At 33.8% G+C, this 16,901-nt stretch overlaps 1 non-coding gene across 1 annotated transcript; it reads left to right on the top strand.

Annotated features, from left to right (window-relative positions):
- The first annotated feature begins 3,485 nt into the window (after window positions 1-3,485).
- TRNAF-GAA (transfer RNA phenylalanine (anticodon GAA)) lies at window positions 3,486-3,558 on the top strand. The gene has a single exon. It is a non-coding gene; the product is annotated as a tRNA-Phe (tRNA).
- Window positions 3,559-16,901: the final 13,343 nt, after the last annotated feature.

Below are 16,901 nucleotides of genomic sequence, written 5' to 3'. Positions count from 1 at the left end.
ACCAAGTTCCACCCTCCTCAATGTCTTCAGCCACAAATCCCTTAACATTCTGCCCCGAAGATCCCCTCACCAAACGTGCGATGATCGCATTTTTGATTGCAGGCTTCGGTTTGGGGCGGCGCAGAGCCGGTAGCCGCTGGTGGCGGCGATTCCAGTGATTTCCCCTTAAACGGTGCATCATTAGCGACCATCTGGATGCGTCGCTGTTGTAATTAGATATAATGGAAAGTCGGTTAATTTGTGACGGGACGGTACTGTTGGAGAGGAAATAAGAGCCATGCGAGTGTGTGAACGCGAACTTGGACCAACGGATCACAGATCAGCTCGGAGCATCAGCGACGTGTGTGGTCCCAGGTTATCACATACGCGCTGCTCCTCTACATACCAACAAATACGCATGCAGACACCCATCTACGACACCGACGGGCACGTTTCACTGCACCACGTCTGCGGCGGCACCCGAGGCGAATGCGAATGACGGCGAGGGTTGGGGCGATGGTGGAATTTACCAGCGACCGAGGGGGTGGCAAAAACGCGCCGCCGATGGGTCTGACTTACTTTCGGCGGTTGTGTTTGAGGATTTGGGAGAAATGAGAAATTAAGAAACAATTCGGAAATAGAAATTTACAAAAAAGATCAAACCAAAGAAATAGCACTACCTACTGTTATTTCTTTGGTTTGATCTTTTTTGTAAATTTCTATTTTTTAACAATTTGTAAAATACCGGATGACCACTAATGATTGAAATTATTTTTGTTCGGTTGGCAACACATTAACGATTTTATGTTGGTATACGTGACTATCAGATTCAAATGTGACAGTTCAAAAGTCAAAATAAATCAAATTATCATTATTTATTTCTAGAATCTTAACCTAGAAAGCGAATCAACAGACAAATGACTAGGCCTATCAATTATTCGGGAGTGCCAACCCACTAAATTTGTCTCAATCATTAAAAATCACCCAGTATTTGTATATAGTCATTCTGAAAGACATCCGTGCTGTCAGTATCATTTTTAATATGTTGTAGCAGATTGTACACACAAATTTATAACCAGTAGATTCAGGGTATAAGCAAATCCTAGTTAAAAAAAATATCAAACAAAAAATTGAGGTTATGGTAAAAAAAAAATTATATTTCGTGAAACATCAACAACAAACAATGAAACTTAATCTTCAACATGGTGTGAAACATGGTTAAACTAAGTCATCCTCGGAATCCGAATCAGATTAAATATTTTCTCTGATTTGTAGAAAATGATAGATAATAATTTGAATTTGTCAATTTGCCGCGTCAAGGTAAATTGCGAAATTAGAAAATTCAAAATTACTAAACAGAAACAGCAAGTGATGCCAACATACTGTCATATTGACAGCACGAATGTCGTTGAAAACAATATAGAAAAATAAGAAATTTTCTATTGTTATAGTAATGTTGCAATGACAATACGTATCTCGTAGGAAGGTTTCACCCTATGAAATAGATTGTAAAAATGTATCAATTTTCTGACAGTTCCATTTTTTTGCAGCCAACTGTACTATGGCGGACAATAAATTTAGGCCGGCAAATTTCTAACATTTCAAAAAAGTCAATGCAAACGACCATTTATTGTCATTATGACTGATGTGTCAGTTTGTCAAACTAAAGGTTTTCAAGCTGTTTGGCGTTTCCTTCGCCTTTTTCGTAACTTACAGATCATGACCCACTAGCATAACTGATTTTTAGTAGCACTTCTCTCTGGTGCACGCTTCTTTTCCCAATTTTAATTTTGATTATTGCTGTCACGATGACAAGAATGACAAAAATCGAAAATGGGGTTAGTTGAACATAATGCCAGCTTCACATTTTGATGTCAAGCCAAGCTGTTAAATTTTAATGTAAAGAAAAATTAGAACGAACCTTCTTTGAATTATTTTTTTCGAAAAATTTCAAGACTGGTGAGAAAGTTTGGAGAGTGGATTAAGGATGTGAAAGAATTTTTCTGTGATATTATCGTTTAGATTAATTAGAATAGAATGTAACCTTCGCTGTAGCAAGTCATATCAAAATATTAGATAAATTTTGTTGAAGGTAATAACAGCTAAAAGCTAAACTACGATAAGTGGCTGAAGTAAATGTAGTAGGTTGGCATCCCTGAACAATTGGTGAGCCCGCTCATCATCAACTTGTCAACTCTGGGGCGATATAAAATAGTGGTGAAAAACTTACAAGTTTTATTACAGTGAATTGAAAGTAATACAAAAAACAAATGTGCTCAGTAGTGAAACCTATCTAAATAAAAATGATTGTGTGTTATTTGACTTTACAAATAATCTAGTTTTCGCAGTTTTTTAAAAACAAAATTTTATTTTTTTTTAATTAGACATGTCTCGTTATTTATGAATCAAATAAAAATTTCAAAAATGACATTAAATTAATTATAGATTTAATAATTGTAAATAACGAGCGTTAAAAAAAAAATTGTAGTCAAGCGAGCGGTGATTTCTCTGTTGCCAATCGTGTTTTAGGTAATAGTTGAAAACAATTATAATAAATGTTGCAATAATATACCAAACCAATAGTTTTGAGAATAATATGTATATTTATTTCAAATATGTACTTATTTATAGTAATTGAGATTTTGACACACATATTTTTCAAATAATTTTAATTCTTGTAACTGAAAGCTAGTTTTTCATAATTGATCTAAATAATTCAATGCTTTTTTTAATTATATCGAAAATACATAATTAATAGAAATTCCTTATTATTGAAACTGACCTGAATTTGTTAAACAATCAAGGTATGTACATACCTATATAGGTATTATATTTCTTTAGAGTATTTCTGTGAAATAACTATTAAAGCTGTAATTTTTGTGAGGTCTTCAGTAGAATAAACTAATTATTTTGTTAAAGGAAGTCGTAAAAATGTTAATTTCACTTCATAAAAGATGAAATTTGAGTCAGAATTCGAATATATTTTAGGAAACAGTATTAATTAACAATTTTATTTACAATTGTTATAAACCAAAATAAAAAATACAACCATTACAATTTTTTGTATCTTTTGTGTTCTCTAGTCTCAACTAAAATTCCAATCAATTATCTTAATTGTATTGTCCATTCTGCTTAATTTTTGGGATTTGGGGGAACAGAGATGATAATTTATGACCATCAACTTAATCAAAGTTGAGAACACTGTGATTTTATTGGGCAATTGAATAAAAAAATTAAATAAATCACTACTGAGGTTTATTATGTGGGTTATAAATTGACCCAACGACTTAATGGTATTAAAGAAATACGCCAAGTCATTTCGGGCTTGTTTTACATATTGTTTGTCACATGGGGGAAGATTGCATTGGGGAAAATTCAATTCAAACTTAACAAGAAGTACGCTGAATGAAGCTTAATCATCTAATAATTTTTATTAATCAATTTAAATTGCAAAAGTTTGTTTATGTCAAACCAGTAGTGAATGCGAGAGATGCTTGAAGGTGTGTGCCGAAATAGCTCAGTTGGGAGAGCGTTAGACTGAAGATCTAAAGGTCCCTGGTTCGATCCCGGGTTTCGGCAATCTTTTTTTTTTCTTTTGGAATAAATTTCAATAATTATCGCAACGTGGAGGTAGGTAGGTCAATCAGTTTGTTTTTTTCCGCTGGAAAAAGTATCGCCGGTAAATAAACACGGCAATAAAGCGAGCCATTTTGTATCGAACCGTTTACAATTCCCAATAAAATAAAGCTATAAAAGCCCAACTTAAAATACTTGGAAATGTAAATGACGCCATTAAAACAATGAAATTCGACCCTAAATACCCAACACGGTCCGTATATTAAGTGAATTTCGATACATTTTTGAAATTCCACCGACAACATTTGTACAGGAAAAAACCAACAAAACGGGTGGGAGATTTAGTAATGTAATACTTTGGGACGAATTTAATGGCCTTTGAGATTAGATTAACATCAAAGCTCGCAGCTTAATAGGTAGGATTTTAATGGTGTTCGAACCTGGGACGTGTAATTGCCAGCCATCGGAGCCCAACCGCAATTTTGTTCGAATGCAAAACGTTTGCACAACCTGTCAAAACAGAGACGTCCCAAGGTACAGGTGTCTCACATCGTTGTCTCGTTAGCTTGTGATGCACTAAAATGTTAATCATATTGTCTCGACTTCCGACAAGCAATTTCGCTGTGGAATTTGAAAGCTGTAATTCGAAGTGCATACAGAGTTTCCACTTCGTCGGTTCAACCTAAATCAAGCGACTCGAATATTAATTTTACTGCAACGTGAAGAGCTATTTAGAAAAATCATTTTCAAAGCAAAGAAACAAATGTAGGCTTTGAGAAGGCATGTGAAGTTTGACATTTAGAGGTGTGGTCGCTTACGCATTAAGTATGATTTTTGAATTTTCCCAAAAGCAAGTACCTGAATGATTGAGTATACGAGTATGATTTTGAAGTGGTTCTCTGGCAAGAGATTTTATACAACATCAACAGATCAATATGTCCTTTTTACTTCAATGGTGAAAAGCTGGCTTGTAACATCTGAGCGAGGTTAAAAAAAAGTTAAAGACGAGGAGAGACCTGGAAGATTGATTGCTGTCAACAGAAAACATCTACGTTGTCTATGACATAATTTTGGAAGTTTGACGAATCGATGAATACCAGCTGATTTGAACGTCTCATCATATGTGTTTTCACAGCCTTCGTAATGAATCAGGTATGAGAAAATTATCAGCAAGATGGATACTCCAAATGCCTGAATGCTGATCAAAAGTGAATGAGTGTAACAACATCCGGATTGATCTGCGGCCAATTTGAAGGCAGCTGGAAGAATTGATGAAATTTGGTTTTAGCATCATGACCCAGAGACCAAGGAAATGTCAAAAAAGTGGAAACATGTTGATCCTCGGTCAAAAAATTTCGCTTGCAGAAAGATTTTTGATTTTGTTTTGTTGGGATAAGGATGGAATAATTTTCAGTGATCACGAGAAAATAATATATTTATAGTCCGTTTTTTTTTTATAATCAATTGTCAGTGTCAAAATACAGAAAAAGACCAACCTGTATATTAAAAATCATTGACATTTGGTCCTGTTCTATCTCAATTTCACCTTAGATTTCCCCTAGATTATTATTATTGAGGTTATGTTGCATATGTTTATGAGTGTAAGACACGTGTTTAATTTAAATTTAAATTGTCAAATGTGACAATCAAAGTCAATGTTTCAAACGTGATTTATAAAATTCACTGTTTCGAATTTTCTGCCAACCTGACAACACTTTGACAATTGATTATAAAAAAAAAACAGACTTTAGTTTTGTGTTAAAGAAACTCCGAACTAAAGGTATGTGTTGTTTTTGCCGGACAATGCATCTTACAAATTTCTTGTGGAAAAAATCAATGAAATCTGCTTTAAAATTGGTAACGTCGAGTTTGTTTCGAAAAGTGTCTTAAATGAAGAAGATTTACGTCAAATGAGATCATGATCGATCCTGCAGATAGTGGTTGGCATGCCAAGAAAACGATTTATTTCCACAATATTTTTTTAAGAAAATTGTATCAAATGCATCGAATGATCTGTTAATTGAAGTAGATAGGAATACTTATTTACAGGGTCATTGCAAATTATTGTAGTCGTAGCAAAAGCCATGCCCATGTTATAAATTTTTTGCCGCTCTATACAAACATAACTCTAATGTGGCGTGAACTGTCAATAATTCTGTCAATTGTATTCACTTATTCACATAATTTTGATCATTTTCATATGAAGCGGCAACTACAAATTTTACATTTAGTTTTCACACCAAGTTGGACTACAATAATTTATAATGACAAATATGTAGTACATAAATACATAGTCGACTTTTACATTAGGCTAGAAACTTATCAAAACCTCCTCTTATTATATGTTATTTACTTATTACCAAAACCACAAGCATAACGTTTTATAGTTCAGAGGATGTGGCAATGACGAAGCGAAAAAAATGTATCAATCCTTAACGACTTAAGTAATACATTTTCTCATTAATAACAACATTAGAGATATTGTTATTAAAAAAATAGTAGATTATGAAAAAAATTAATAGCTATTTATTATACAAGTGACTTATTTGCTGTTACGTCACTAGTGTAATACATAGTTTTATCCAACACCCCCTTCTGTAAGAGTTCTTAAAACATCATCAAAACCCAAAAATTTATTTTATCTTTAAATATAAATGTTAACGTAAGCCTCAACACATAATTTCATCTGAGATTCCTGTTTCATATAATTCTAATTTAATGTATTGCATTTTTTGATGTTCAGTAAACTGTTTAATTATAAAAACACTAGTCCACTAGTGTTGTATAGACCTCATAATATATTCAAAATCGGCATTATTATGACTTCATAAACATTCTCGAGTCTTGTCGGATTTTGGAAAAGCTTTAATATGCTCTACGCAATTCAATGTATTAAAATCTGGTGAGTACAGTGGCCATTCCGCTCTACTAATGAAATCATGAAAATCATCTCTATTTTAATCTTGTGTGCGCTGGAGCAGAATCTTGTTAAAAAGTCCATTCCTCATCGCCAAATATCTTTTTTTGTTTTGAGTGTTGTGGTAACAAAAATAGAAAAGTTTTCCTAGTGCCACACATTTTACCTCAAACCGCCAAGACGAGCTAAATGGTGCAAAACATTACATTAATAAACAGCATTTTTGTCTAGTTATTTCATACAATGGTGATTAAGTTATGTTACTGATCTTAACAAAAAGTAATCTGTGTTATTTTTAGTCGCCATGTATATTATACAAACTTTTGAAGCCATGATTTTGCACAGATTAAATTTTTGAAAATGTTTTAATTAATCTTTGATTCTTTGGCACTGTAAAAATGTTATCAAGAGTAATAAAAGAAAAACTGTATGAAGTAGTCTACGAAGCGACGTTTGCTCGTCTTGTCCACAAGACTACTGTCTTTTGTTACCTATATGACACTTAAAAAAAATTAATCGTCATTATATTCAGGAGATTTGACCTTAGCAAATTTCACAAAATCTTTCACATTTCTTTATTAATTTTTCATTCAAATTAGGTATCAGTAAAAAATGAAACTTGTGATAACACAGTGGGGTATTAATATTTTTGATATTTAAACGATTCAATAAAAGATTTAATGTTGTGTATTGTTATATTTTCTATTCATAAATAGACAATAAAATATACAACATGTTTTAAATTCTGTTCTGGTCAAGAGCTGCTGTGGAAAGCAAAAACTTGAAAAATGTGTAACATAACTTTACACATTACTACATAAAACCACAGGCTAAGATTCCATAACCTAACTTTAAATTTGCGAATTACAGTACTAGTGGCACAATCAAATGTTAGTAACGGTTACTCATTCATATAGGAATCCTATGACATTTAGGATTGGATGATTCAAGTTCAGTTATAAGTTTTTAGACCTTATGTTTTTCACAGCCGCTCTTGACCAGAAATGTTTTCAAACATATGGTATTTTATTTCTTTATACATTGGTATCGTGCGTTCACTTAAATTTACCCTCAAAGTTGGCTTTGAAGAGTCGATTGTGAATGCACTATACGGATTACGGATCACGGATCAGTCGTTTAAATCTTACCTTTTTACACGAGTGGTGTATTCACAATCGACTCTTCAACGCCAACTTTGAGGATAAATTTAAATGAACGCACGATACTACGAGCGTAAAAATTCATTCAACGCTTATTACATTATACAAAATTTACAAGATGCAAAGCTACTGTTTGAAAATTACCAGAGCGAAACGGCTACTTGTTAGATGAAGAAACGCCTTACATACAACAAATTATATTACATAAGTAGGTAATTATCTCTCTTCTTGTAATCGTCAAGAAATTCACTCGAAACTTATTAGCTCTGAATGAGCTCGTAAATCAAGAAAATACCTTTCGATTAAAGATTAATATAAGAAATTATGAGCAATTTTCAAATTTTGCTTTTTTGAAACTATTTTAAGTGTTTAAAAAAGTGAAATGAAATGCCTACATTAAAATACCATTCTTCAATGGCCGCAAATTGGCATTACTTTTAAATTGATCCTAAATTGATAAAATTCACTTAAGACATCTTAAGAGAAATTTGTAACCAAAAATGTAACTTTCGCGATCGTACAGAGAGTAATTTGTGCGCAATTTTGCATTCCAAAAGGTATTTCCACACTTTTTATTCAAACGAAAGTAATAATTTCTTATGCTTGTTTACGCAGTTAAATCAAAAAGTTTCCCAACCTACACCAATAAAATTGACAAATACTAGTTTATCATTTCGACGTTGGCGCTGAGAAAATTACAGAATCTACTAGACACAGGAGCTCACAGAATCCAAAAAAAAATTGTATTAGCTTTTACCATACAGGGAAGAAAAATATTGTACAAGACGAAAATATTTTCCCACTTTTTATTTACATCTGGGTCCAAGATAACTCGACAAAATGAACGTCTTGCACTCGTTATAAATGGCACTAATTCCGTCGTGACGATTTAATTGGTGGCTGATAATTTTCGCTAATTGCTGTCGCTCTCGTCCAATGATCTGCTTAATCTTGCGAGCATGTTGTGACAAGTGTTTAACGCCTTTAAGTGACTCTTCATGGTGGTGCTCCGAACAGAAAGAGCCCATTGTTGCGCTATTTGTCTTTGCTATTGGTACACCGTTTAACCGTCGCCTCTTAACTACCGAATTTAAAAGCTTAAAAAACACAAAAGACACCTCCGTAAACATTTTAGATGCATCGCTAAAAAGTGTAACAGTGTGAGACGTCCGCACACAAAAAGAGCCGCCCTCATTAGCACCACCGAAGATACATGGCCTGCTTTGGTCCTTAATGACATGACACGCTGCACGGTCTATTAGATGTCGGGGGGCCAGGATGACACTCCTAATAAATTTAATTACTCTTTGAGTTTAACTGCTCCACATCTGATTTATTGTGTTATGATTTATGATGGAAGAGTCGGCCGGGTTATTTTTATAAATGGCTATTTTAGTGACGGCAACTCGATCAAACTAGCTGCTGATGGGGTTTATTTGCCGTGGATTAATTACAGGCAAGGAAACGAGCGACAACTGAACCAAACCACCTAAATGTGACACTTCTACACCTAAATCCGAATCTCTTTTGGCAAAGCATAATAAAAGAAAGAAGTTTTCCAACATTGATGAAATGTTGTAGCTGTCAGTGTTGTCAAGCATAACTCCAATTTGTCAAAGTATTTTTGACAGCGATCAGCGCGGTTCGTCACTTGGCTAAACGTAACATGTTATGCTGGACATCCGTAAAATTTTTCACAGCAGTCTTAATCAGATATTTATTCATCAGACACCGGACATTATTAGTCATTTCTGCAGCCTCTCGAAGTATTAGCTCGGCGAGATACTTTTTCCCACATTGGTGGTCCCCAAAATATTATAATTTATGCTTTATTTAACCAAATATTTGTTGTTGTTTCGGGTGACGTCACCTCCAATTTGTGTCCCGGAGCTAATGATCGATAATAAATATTGTGGGCAAATATAAAAAAAGGAAAAAAATAATAAATATCAAGCAATAATTATGGGTTGATGTTGCTAGCCCATAAATTACGAAACTCCCACACGACTTTCTTTTGTCCATAAATTATAATTAGTTTAAGTTTTAAATACAACTATATCGAAAATGAAAATATATCGTTGGTTGTTTTGTTGCGTTGTGCAAGTTTATTTATTACGCTTAAAAATAATTTAATGTGGACATAAAACGTCGACGATTTGTTTTGATTGATCTTAATCGCTGTTATCCAATCTAAAGAATGGATAATAGGCGCTTAATAGCTTTCATTTGGGTGGCATAAATCATAAGACATAAATGGCGTGGTAAGTAAGTTATAAATATCCACCAATTGTGGGACCACTCCACGTTTCTCTTATTGAAAAATTTACAAAAATAAGATTTATTGTTTGTGGCAGCCCATAAAGTTCCACGTGAAATCTGGATCCAAGAGAGAGCCGGGTCCGCAATGATTGAACTAATACAGTGAAGAGGTGTCACAAAGATAGTGATGTAAAATAAAAAAAAAAAATTGACAGCAAATAAAATTGATTTGCAGTAGTGTTTTCAATAAGAATGTCGAGGAACTGCTTTAAAATTTTCCGAAAAAATTATTTTTCAAAAGAGTCCTAAAACTAAACTCGAAACGAAAATGACATTTAAGATATTGAGATCAGATGAAAAAGGAAGTATTTTGATTAGAATACATTTTTCAAATGAAAATGAGTGGAAATGGATACAAGTTTAACGTAATGTCAAAATTAAGTGTGCTTATTTTCAAAAATGTTTAGAATTTTTGACAGTTTTTGGAAATTTGGTGAATTTGTTGCGCTAACAAGATGTTGACAGTAAATACATTTGATTTAGAAGGAGAATACTATTTAGTGAAAACTGATAATTTTTCAAAATTAGACTAGGACAGGATTTAAAGTTGATATACTTACTGGAAAAAAAAAATTCGAAAATTTTTGGTCGTCTAGATTCGGATTGTTAACTCTGTTGGTTGCGTGTCAGCCCCATTTGTCAAATTTGTCCATTTGCAAAGAAACAAAAGACAAATTAGCCCCCAAATTGAAGAAAGTGAACGTTAACGTCCACATTAGCATGACCAGAGCCCACGAAACGGATGGCAATTTGGCTCCACCAGAATTCGGTAATTTTAAAGAGGTAATTGCGGCAACGCCGCATTATCTTCTTCGCTGGCGAGGATAATTATAAACATATTAGGAAACAATATTCTGATTTCACGCTTTGCAAGCACAAATTAATAACACGGTTCAGAGTAAATATAAATAAAGAGTTTTGCGTTGAACATCACGCTCGACGGTGAAGCATGGTCTGGGGGCTCATTACGGCCCCGGTGAGAGAGTGACTATGCCGACAGTTTTATCGACGTGCAATTTACTTGCCTCGGGTAATGTAGATTGCAGGAAGCGAAACTAATAATGCCGGTACTTTGCCCAGATTTGCCTCGTTTGTACTCTAAATTTCCATGACATTATTTGGGTATTAACGAAATGGCGGCGTCGCACCCGGGGCTCCCCTAATTAACAGCAAGCTCCAAAACGAACATTATCGCCCACCGAAGGTGATTTCGCATTTTGTTGTTATTTCAAATTTTCCAAGATCCATTCTATAACTCTTGACAAACACTGCCGTACAAATCGAGATATACAGGGTGTTCGACCAAACAATAATCTGGAAGATATTCTCAACTTCTTGGTAAAAGATTTAAACAATCTGGTACTTTTTTATTCGTGCGCTTGTGAAGGTAAACTTTCCACGTGACAAAAAGTAGTGTTTTATACACATGTTGTATAAACTGTTTCAAATTGTAGGTATTACATACTTTTTTTACGTAAATTCTATTTGTTTTTGAATTTAAAAAAGATACTCCATATAAAACATGTGTCTCGAACTCACTCAAAATTTATAAAATTGGTCCCAATGGAATTCATTGGAAGTATCACTTTACTACACTAGTCCGGTAAATTTCCGATTCATTACAATGTCATTATGACATAAGACAATATGTACTTTACCGGACTAGTAGAGTGAGGTGACAGTTGACCACAAATATTTTCTTCATTTTTTTATTTTTTTTTTTAATAAATAATAAATAATGTTGATTTTATTTTTATTCGTCTTTGAATAAAAAAATCTTCTCAATATAAGACATGTCTGCAAAACGCTCAAAACTTATAAAACTGGTTTTTACATCTTAAATAAAAATAACATTTTTTTTTTAATTATCTGTTATTTTTTTGGGATAAATTTATTATGTATCAACTTATTTTTCCTAATTATTTTTTAATTCAAACAAAATATTTTATAAACTAGGTGTTGTGCACCTGGTTCACTGACCGTTGCCTTTATTTTTATTTATGTCTTTTAATGAAAAAACCCCGAAGAGTTGTGGCTGATCAACCGCCGCCCCACCGTGCCGCCTCGATATTCGCACTTTCGTTATAAAAACCATACTTTCGTTTTAATTGGATTTTTGTCGTGCGGCCCTCCCCGCCGCATAGCCCCGGCGCTAATTCCGTGCAATTAAACCCGCCGCCCCCGGTCGGGACGCTAACTGGCGGCGTTTTAAAAAATTAGTCCCGTTTCTAATTCACGACCGCGCCGAGTCGCGCCTTTTCTATCCGTCTCGGTTGGTAAAAGAGGGAGAGTCGGTAATGTACTTAATGTTTTATTTAAATGATGTTGGCGGCGTTATAAATCAAGAGAGGACCACCCGTGTGCGGCAGTGGCTCGGTCGCGCAACCGGACACCGACACTAGCGCCAAAAATGTTAACAAGACACATGACAACTGCCGCCCAACTGCGCTCGGCGTTTGTTAGCGAGGGTCAGGGGGGCGGCGGCCCGACAGACCCCTTACGAACGCACGCTCGCCCGTCTTGTTAGCTCACTCATTAATGGGGCCCAATTATTCTACGCGCTCTTATGAATTTCAAATGGTCGCCAGATAGGATCGACGCGAGGATCGGCTGCTCTCGGAGGCTTTATTAAATTAATTATGAAGGGGAGGGTCGCCGAGCGCCGCCGCCACCACCACCGATTTTATCCTTTTCGAAAATATGCTAATTTGCAAGGCTCGCAGGTGGCATGATGGGAAAACGTGTGCCGCACCGATAACGATTAAAAGACCTAAGAGGCCCATGCCGCCCCACCTGGGGGGACGTGCGTTTGCGAAAAGTCACCGCAAATTGAAATGGTAAAAGTGGAACGTACAATCGATGGCGCATGTCTCTCGGTCGTTAACTGTCAAAACTACAAATAAATGTCAACTGACATGATAAGCGAGAATGCGACGTCCCACCGGTGGGGCCTGTATAATTTATAAAACATTATTAAAACAGAACAACGAAATAAACAGTTTTTCCAAAATAACATAAAAGATAATTAAAGTTTAATTAATTAGGAATTTTATAACAAAAATTCATGTTACTTGAGCAAATGATATAATAATTATTACAGCATTCTCTGATGACTCCATCAGTAATGCTGAACTTCAGCTTATTTTTTTCAGTTGCACCGAAGATTTTTGCAACTTAATTCGTCACTTCAATGTACACAACTAAAGCAAATTTTTGAAATTTTTGCTGTTCCCTAAAAAAACAAAGCTGATAGAAGATGACAGCCGAGTATACTGTGCGATATAATGACAAGCATGGTTCAGGTGGCAGCCCTGGTTTCTGTTGTCGTAGAATCATATCTAAAGTCCATTCAAAAATCAAAAAACCACCAACGTCGCATTTTCCTCGATAATTACTATCGCCAACGCTGTTTAGTGTAAAATTTGACATGAATTGTAATTTTGAGGTTAAGTGTTTATTAAATGTCTTGTTTTTCTGGGCATGTTTAAGTAAAAATAATAAGAATCAATAAATAAATGAAACGTGCTGCTAATAAAACAATATGAACGGAATTCAAAACAATTGAAACATAGTATGAAAAAATATCTACCTAGGGTTTTTTAAATTTTACCAACCTAAAGCAACAGGTGGTGGTTTTTTGATTTTTGAATGGACTTTAAGTTCTCTAACTCCTGATAGAGAAAATTGACGGTTGTAAAATACACCAATATCCAATCTAGAGTTGCCAACTACATAATAGATCGTTGCTTAATTGGTTTAATTTATTTTCGATCGCACCGTGGTAATGCGAGAAGGAACAATTGCTAATAACAACACATTCGGAGATCACTGGGATCATTTGGTTCTTTTAAGAGATGTTCCTAGATTATGACACATGGAATGGTGTAGAAGAAATTTTTAAAAAATCTACAAGAACAGTCTACAACGTCGTTACTGGTGATGAAGAGACGAACTCTCCCTATGGATTCGAGCTCGTATCGAAAACTTCCCCGTGGTGGTGTTTTTTTACAGACCTAATGCTGGTTTCTTCGGATGAGAGATTTGGAGATTTTCTTCGAGAGCTTCACCAAGACTCTAATGTAGTTAAAAGTAAGCAAAGTTTAGAGGAGGTTGTTGTTTGTTTGTTTTCTAATCCTACACCCGTTGCAAATGTAGTTTTGAGAAGTGCAAGTGCATAAAGATACTACATAGTAGGTACCGACTTGGTGTCTTCCTAGAGGAAAATATAAGTTGCCTTGTTTGCGATTTACAACTCTTCATTAAATCATTCAAAGTCTTCAAAATCTATTGTAGGGTAATTCCGGCTATGTATTAACAGATATGGCTGCATGTATTACAGGTGATTGGTTAGTTTGACGTGACAATAAGTTGCGGTGTGTGGTGTGGAAAAATCCTCAAGTAAGGTAAGTTATCATGTTTACTGCTTTGTAAGTAGGCTTGAAAATATTTGGATATTGACTCTAAAGCTTCTATTTTGGCAATGCGTTTAGGTAGAGTGGTAATGTTTTTGACATTTAAGAAGCTAATGTAAGGTTATGTAACGGGCTATATTTCAAAGCATTAGGACGCATAGTTTCTTTAATGTAAGGTGGGGCATCACACCCGTTCTTTGGGATAGATGGCACAACGTAACTCGGGTGAGATGGCTTACGATATGCACTAATATTCAGAAATATGATCATAAACATGTTTGTGATATGGGAAACATAATATTTATTTTCATGTTTTTGCTTCAGATGCCAACCAAATACATAAGAAAATCTGGTTCGACCAGAGGTTCCTGGTCGGAAAATGCCCTTCAACGTGCAATAGCAGCAATAAGAAATAACATGGGAATATATTTACTTAGCTTCTAAAACATTCAATATTCCTTCAAGGACATTATGGAAAGCATTGCGTAAGATGCCGTAAGACATTTTTGTATGCTCCTGTTTTTACCAAACAATTGATTTTAGTTTGTGCCATCTTTCCCTGACAGATTGGGATAGATGGCAAAATACATTTTTTTTAAATGATTTATTTTTTTGTTATATGAGTTATAGCTTAACTTGTTTGTATTGATAAACTTTAAATAAACGTTACTCCATCCACTACATCGATTTTTTTAATATAAAAATTGAACCTTTTCGAAAAAAATATATTTTTCCAATTGTGGGGCATCTCTCCCGGACTTACCCTATTGTATTGAAGTGAGTTATGAATAGGTATTTTCAATAATAAAATTTTAAATGTTTTTTGAAAAACATTTACGAAAAATGAAAAATGTATCATTGGATAGCAAGAGCTTTTGGTGCTTAGCTATGTAAATTATAAAATCTCTTTTAAAACTTTTTTTTAATAAATTTCTGTTTTATCTAGTTTTTTGGTGCAGCCGTTTCCTGATGTCTTAGTGATCAAGAATCACTAATTTTTGTCAATAAGTGCAAAACAGCATAAAAATGGAAGTGATTAAACTGGAGCAAAGAATCTCAAGGTGTCATGAATATTGATGAAATGACATACCTACCTAAATGTTTGCAAACAACTTTATAGGCTTATTTATTTAGGAATCTTCACAGCATTAACTTTCAGAAAAAATGATTGAATAATTCATATTTATTTTAATAGTTTTACCATATAAGTAGATAATAGAGTATTACTCATTGGTTCTAATATCGTATTTTTGACGTTTCTCGATCTGAATTAAAACATGATGAAGCTGTCACTACTAATTATTCTGTTTGTTGACATTGATAACACACTTGATTCAATCCAAATAACTTTTTCACGTAAGCAAATTCTATGAACACGTGAGCAACGTATGTCTAACCATTTCTCATCAAAGTTAGCTTTGATAGGAACATTTTCTTTAGTATAAAACTACGTCGTAACTTGAGTTCCAAAGGTTTGCGTCTTGTGAAATTTGAGGTGTGAAATTTGAGGTTAGAAATTTGAATTATGAATGTAACTACAAATTTAAATAATTATGTTAATAATTAAAAGAAATGTTGGAAGTGATGTTCTTCCTAATGATGAGAAATATTTTTAGACACACTGTATATATTTATATTTTAATTATTTTTTAACAACTATATACATATTGCAATTTTTATTTGAAACATTTTTGGCGTTTACCACATCCTTGAATAAGAATATTAATTTTTTTGCTATCAGTACATAATGTCAAACTTTATCACATTAATTTGTCATAATAGATATATAATGACAGACTTTACCGAACTGGTGTGGTAAAATAACATTTATCTTAGGTTAATAATTGATTGGTTTCGTAATTTTGTATTACGACACATATCGTAAGTACATACTTATTACTAACTGCTTTGTTATTTTTTGTTTAACCCAAATTATTAAAAATATTTCATTTGAAAATTTTACTTTCGTGACGGAGGAATTATTCTTTTTGTGAAGAAAGAAAATTCATTTCGAGGATGTAAAAAATAGAACGTACCTAACTCACACTGTTCTCTCCCGAAAACGGAAGAAAAAAAAATTATCCACAATGGCTTTTTTGTTCTCCGATTTGGTAACAAATTTATTTATCTTTGAAAGAACATTTACTTGTTTTTTTCTTATATTTCAATACATACATTATATACAGGGTGATTCAAGTTTTACCGCCCGATCGAAAACACCCACTTATAGATTTAAAATTCTCAAAAAATTCAGGAACAATTGTGAATCGCTGTAGAATATTCTGTAAAAATTTCAAATTTTTTTATGAAACAGATAAATACATATTTCATTTTAATCCAATAACCGCTACATTAATTTACATAATTTTTCACTGAGACTCCTTTCAAACATTTAAGAAAAATTTTGTGTTACTGAAACCATGAAAACATCACCGGTTTTTGAGATAAATCGAATTTTGTATTAAAGTGCAAAATTTATCTATGATTTCTTATTAAATTGGGCGGTCAGTTTCACAAAAGAGGTTGACATGATGGGTT

The sequence above is a fragment of the Tenebrio molitor genome, chromosome 2 (assembly GCF_963966145.1).
Source record: "Tenebrio molitor chromosome 2, icTenMoli1.1, whole genome shotgun sequence".
Classification (NCBI taxonomy): domain Eukaryota; kingdom Metazoa; phylum Arthropoda; class Insecta; order Coleoptera; family Tenebrionidae; genus Tenebrio; species Tenebrio molitor.
This window is presented reverse-complemented; position numbering and strand designations above follow the sequence as displayed.